We start from the raw sequence: 6,017 nt of genomic DNA, 5'->3' as shown, positions 1-6,017 counted from the left end.
AGAATCTGAGTACTTGGGTTTGCCTCACAAAACAATCAGTCAGCCTCTGTGAGGTCATTTTTGTCTTGCTGCTGGCCTACCTGGGTACGTATGCTAAGGTCAGATAGAACAAGGAGCAATGTTCAAAGTTGCAGCAAGGGAAGTTTAGGTTAGATATTAGGAAAAACTTTCTCACTAGAAGGATAGTAAACCACTGAAGCAAGTTACCCAGAGAGGTAGTGGAATCTCCATCCTTGGAGGTGTTTAAGATTTGGCTAAACAAAGCCTGGGCTGGGACAAAATAGTTAAGGATGGTCCTGCCTTGAGCAGAGGGTTAAACTAGATAACGTCCTGAGGTCCTGTCCAACCCTAATTGTCTATGATTCTATTACAGTTCTGTCTGAGTTGTTTTCCAGCCACTTTCCCTGGACGGCAGGATGTGGGCTGTCATTGTGGTAGATTCCAGAGGATGCAACTGTCCTTTTTTACTGGTTCCCGCTTTGCAAGGGGGTTAGAACAGAGATCCACTTAAGGCTTTTCATTGTCCTGGGCACAAATCCAGTGTGGTGCCAGCCTCTGTGGTGTGAAGATGAGAATGAAAGTGCCACTAGTGTGCTGTGCATCAAAGGGGCTCAGCTTTGGGCACTTCCAAGGAATCCCCCCATATTAGGAGAACTAATCAGGGGAAGACTGAATGGTGACTGGCAAGGAGTCCCTGGCCTCTGTCCCAAGCCAAACTGCTCCTCTGTCCCATAGTATGTGTGGGTCAATGGATGGAGCAAGCTCCTTACTCCAAGCCTTTTGGATTGAGCACCCTAAAATACCCTCCCAAGATAGGGAGTCTTGGTGGTCCTGCACAGCACCTAGCCTGAGCGAGAAATGAAGTCACTTGCCCTACTCCCAACACCTCATCAGGCACCATGTGGGTGAAGACCCCCCAACTTCAGGGGACCTATGAGTCCAGTTCCCTCCACAGCCAGCAATGATCAGTGCTGCTCAGATATCTTGTGCAAAGGTATGATCTGTAATGACCTCTGCTCCTTAGTACAACTAGAACTAGGGCATCTGCATTACCTCCCAATTTTTTACCTCACAGCTGAGCCTAGTCTGGGCTTTCCTTGTGCATAGAGACCACCATCTCCATTCAGGGCAGTGGCTACTAGTGACACTGGCTCCATACTGATTAACCACCAAGGCTATTCCATAATTATTGTGGCAGGAGTTCGTTTCTTCCTTCTCTTTGCACTGGATGTTTAGAGAATCCAGCACAGCATGGAGGTTCCAGCAACTTTTATGTTTGGTAAGAAACCAGGTTAGGACACTTTAGCCCAGCCAGCTTCCTCTGGTTCGGAGAAAGCTGTTAGAACAGGATCTGCCACCCTATAATGAGCATCTGTGACTTCATCTTCAGTCCCTGCCGGGAGCTGGTTGATGGTGTCCCTGGTCAGAAGAAAGTTGATCTGCTTTGCTAGACCTGTGGCTGCTCGTGGTATCCAGAGAGATGTTGAATTCCCTGCAGGTATCAGGAAGTGTGGAGGGATAGGGAGGGTCTTGGATATGACATAGATCAAAATAGTCTCTAGCTTTAGAGGACAAAGCTGATATGGCATAAACATGTGTCACAAATGTATTCCATAGCTGCTGTGGGAAAGGGACTTTTGTATCATTGGATTTTGTTCAATCTCCTTTGGGATAGCTTAGCCACTCTCTTTGGGGCCCACTATGGATGACAGGAATGGCACCTACACCATTCCCTGTCCATGAATCAATTATAGACTGGTTCTGTGCCTACTCACAGCCTTAGTTCTCATGAAGGGAGTGAGCCTCAGTGCAGCAGGGTTTAAGTTATCAGCTGCTCTGTGGGGGAGTGCTTGGACGCATGTTTTTCAGTTCCTAGGAGGCCTGGTGGGGACATGGTAAAGGGCTATAGCTGAGTAAGGACTGAGACCCACCTGGGTTGTTAGAAAGACAGCTTTTATTGACTATGCAGTGTGAGGGAGCTCATTGATATAAAAAATGTACCAACACAAGCAGAAAAAGGGGTGGCAGTAGAGTTCTGGCTGCGTCATGCAGACCAGAGTAATCACTTGCAACAGTAGAGGGGTTGAGGAAATACGCAGTATGGAATGCCTGGGATGCAGTGTGGGATGAACAGACCCATGTCATGAAATATTTGGTGTCCACAAGTAACCTTGACCCAGCTCACAGTAAACCGTTTCAAAACAATACTTGATTTTCCTGGTACACTTTTGAACCATTATGGGCAGCTTTACACCAGTGTATCAGCTTGTATCCATTCACATGTGGTTTATACTGCATTTAAACAGGTCTGGACATGTATGGGACTATCTTGGCTGAGGCATGCCACCACTGCTTCCATTCCCTCCTGATGTGCACATGATCTAAAGACTGGGGCATGAAGGAGTGTCTTGGATGGAAGGGGCTTCTTAATGCTTGCACACAATTCAGGCTGAGCCTGTGTGCTCAGATCACTCATCTGGGGCAGCCAGTATCTTACCTGGCTGTCCTGTCCCCTCATCTCAATCCTCTTCCATGTCCCTGCAGGTGAAATCTATGAGGGGAGCCAACTGGACACTGGTGACAGAGTTCATCCTAGTGGGACTCTCCCATCACCCCCAGGCACAAACTGTCTTCTTCTGGCTGCTGCTGCTTATCTATCTTGTGACTCTGCTGGGAAACGGACTCATCCTGGCCATGATCTGGAGGGACCCACGGCTCCACACCCCCATGTACTTCTTCCTTGGCAATCTCTCCTTCCCTGACCTCTGCTACTCTACCAGCTCTGCCCCCCCAGTGCTGGCAAACTGCTTTGCAGAAACTCCCACCATCTCCTTCACTAAATGCTATGCCCAGATGTGTATCTCACTGTATCTGGGTGTGACGTAGTGCCTCCTGCTGGCTGTTATGGCCTATGAATGCTTTGTGGCCATCTGCAACCCACTGCGCTACCCTCTGATCATGAGTGGGAGGGTGTGCCTTCAGATGGCAGCTGGCGTGTGGACCAGTGCATTCCTCCTGACAGTGGTCCCCACACTCACATTACCATCTGAATTCTGTGGGCCCAATGTGATCAACCACTTCACCTGCGAGGTCCAGGCTGTGCTGAAGCTAGCCTGCTCTGACACATATCTCAATGGCACCATGATGTTTGCCAGTGGGGTACTGACGCTTCTTGTACCCTTTGCCTTCATCCTGGTGACATACATCTGCATTGGTGTGGCTGTGCTGCACATTCGGTCAGCCAAGGGCAGGAGCAAAGCTGTATCCACCTGTGGATCCCACCTGACTGTGGTCAGCATATTCTATGGCACAGCCATGGTCATGTATGTTCACCCACAGGCAAAGTCTGCCTACGATCAGGACAAGCTCATTGCTGTGTTCTATGGACTTGTCACGCCCATGCTGAATCCTCTTATCTACAGTCTGAGGAACAAGGATGTGCAAGGAGCACTGAAAAGAGTGTCTGGCAGGAAAATGGCTGCATAAATCCTGTAAAAGAAGCTACATTGAGTTGGAGTGCTCCTTTGATAATCTCCCATTATAGCAAAATTCCAGCAAGACAAAGTACCGGGAGCTGGCGTGGGGCGGGGCAGCCATTGACAGGGCTGAGAGAGCAGGCGGGAGATGGGGCCAATTCAGAGATTCGGCCAATTTGCCAGTGGCTGAATCTCTGAATCAGATTTGGCCAAATCAGTTCAGGTCAGTGATTCAAATCGGCTGAGTCTGAAACCAAAGCAAATATACTAGCCACTTTGCGCAGGCCTAATAGTTGCATCACTTGGCACTTGCTGCACCATTGTTTAGTTCACTGAGGGTCCTCTGCTCTCCTCTGCTCTCAGAAATTTCCTGCTTATATCATTACTGATCAAGTAACCCCTGGACTTCCTTGTACACATCCTTTTTTTTTCCAATCGAGGAAGGTTTTTCAGACCTCAGATGACGAGGTTATTCTTTTCTGAAGCATTCTGAATTTTTTAACATCCCTACTGATGTGTGGGGAAACTGAAATCAACACCATGTGTTGAAACAGGCAGTACTGTTTCTCTGTTACTTGGTGGTATCCTTCTACCTTGTGGCTATGTCTACACTGCAATCTGAGGGTGGCTGCTGCAGCACCAGTGTAGCCATGTTAGCCTTAATCTATCCAGTTGGTGTGAGAATACAGTGAAGATACAGCAGCATGGTCTCTTCATATATGCTCTGGACAACTAAAGTATGTGCCTGGCCACCTTTGGCCAGGATAAAGTCAATGCCATTGCATCTTCCATACCACGGTTACCCATGCTAGATGGCTTAAAGCTAGCCCTGGTAGGATGGTCTCTCCCACACTCCTGCTTAGAACTGAGCTATAGCCCCAGAGATCAAGGAGCTGCTTCTGTGATGTGTTGGACAAATGTCACAGTCATGCTTCATTCTGATTCTGCCTCAGAATGGGGAAGAGGTTTCTACAAGAGGAAGGGCTTGTTAGCGAACAAGGGGCAGAATGAAGCAGGCAGGTGAAGCTGGATGAATTCAAATAATGCAGTTCTTCAACAGAGGGGAAGGGGTTTGCTATTGCAACAAATTCCAAAGGGTCAGGATTGTGGGGGCAGGGGCAATTTTCTGTTCCTGGGAACACTCAAAGCAAATCTGGAGGTCTCTTTTTAGAAGATCTGCCATTTAACCCTGAAGTCTTGGCTGGGATGCAGGAGTGGTAGTGTGTCATACAGTGACACAAGGACAACCACTGGATGCATCCACCCTGGATAGACAGACAGTCCTCAGACTTACAGCACAGTTGGTTCCTGAAAAGCACATCTTAAGTTGAAATGTTGTAACTCGGAACAATTTTCCCATAGGAAACAATGTTATAAATGGGGGATTGGTTCCTGAACCAAGGCCCAATACTCTATTTTTACCAAAAATAACCCAGAATTTTGTACTCAATCAATTATAGATGAGTAATATAGCTATATTAATGTATTATATTATAAATAGCAATTGTATCTATTTGGAAGGACTTCTCCGAGGTGACTCTGCTGGACTTTTTGAAGGGCTCTTGGCTGGAGTCTTCTCAGGAGTCTTGGCTGCAGTTTTTTCTGGAGTCTTGTCTGCTTTCTTAAGAAAGAGTTCAATGAAGTTTGGGCAGGTGTTCTCCAGAGAGACAGGCGATGCAGCAAACTTGTTTGCTGGCGTAGCATCGCATCAGATCAAGCGTCATAAAGTTGAAACTGATGTTAGAAAGTTGAAACAGGGTGTCAATTTATAAACGTTGTAAGTGCAAAATGTTGTCACTTGAAACATTGCAAGTCCAGGACTGCCTGTAGGGCAACTGATGCCAGAAAGAGTCTCCAGCAGCCATCCTAGAAGCTGCTGTATGAGTCACCAGGGAGGGTTGGGTGTCCCATAGCCAGTGTGAACCCCCATGCATTTAGGAGCAGGAACTGTAATCAAGAGATTGTTCTTCTGGCCTGTCCATGTATGTAGAGGCAATGTTTGTGCCCCTGTCAACTCCAAGAGCATACGCGAACTTTCTTTGTTCCTGGTATATCTGTGGGCCACTAGTCAGCCAAGGAGGCAAGAGTCATAGGGGCAAAAAGACTGAAAACAGGAGTGGTAGCATAACTAGGGGTGGGGTGATCGGATGTAGTGGTCAGGCAGGTACAGCCCCATGACCAGTAGTATATATGGAGAGATGGGGTGGAATAACTCCTTCTTGGAGGTGTATTATCTTGCACCGCATTTAAGCCAACTCCACTCCACATACACGTCACCATCCTATGGGAATGTAGCAATGTCATATGGCGCACTGTGGTAACATAGCAATCATGCGGGTCTACATGTGATTGCCAGCTATGTCCCCATAGTGGCATGCTCCCTGGCTATAGCACACCACTATAGTGATGTAGCAAGGAAATCTAAGCTTGAGCCACCTGGCACCAAAGCAATGTCACCATACAGCAATGTATAGACACGCCCTCTGACAGTTAAGTCAACTTAAAGTTAAGCCATTTTAACTATCAGACAATTAGTATGTA

The 6,017-nt window shown here is 47.4% G+C and overlaps 1 pseudogene; it reads left to right on the top strand.

The window, feature by feature from the left end:
• Positions 1–2,553: 2,553 nt before the first annotated feature.
• LOC149863926 (olfactory receptor 13H1-like) lies at positions 2,554–3,486 on the top strand (annotated as a pseudogene).
• Positions 3,487–6,017: the final 2,531 nt, after the last annotated feature.

The sequence above is a fragment of the Crocodylus siamensis genome, chromosome 5 (genome assembly GCF_052110815.1).
Source record: "Crocodylus siamensis isolate JL-2025a chromosome 5, ASM5211081v1, whole genome shotgun sequence".
Classification (NCBI taxonomy): Eukaryota; Metazoa; Chordata; order Crocodylia; family Crocodylidae; genus Crocodylus; species Crocodylus siamensis.
Note: the sequence above shows the minus strand (reverse complement) of the source record. Positions and strands in the feature narration are given on the sequence as shown.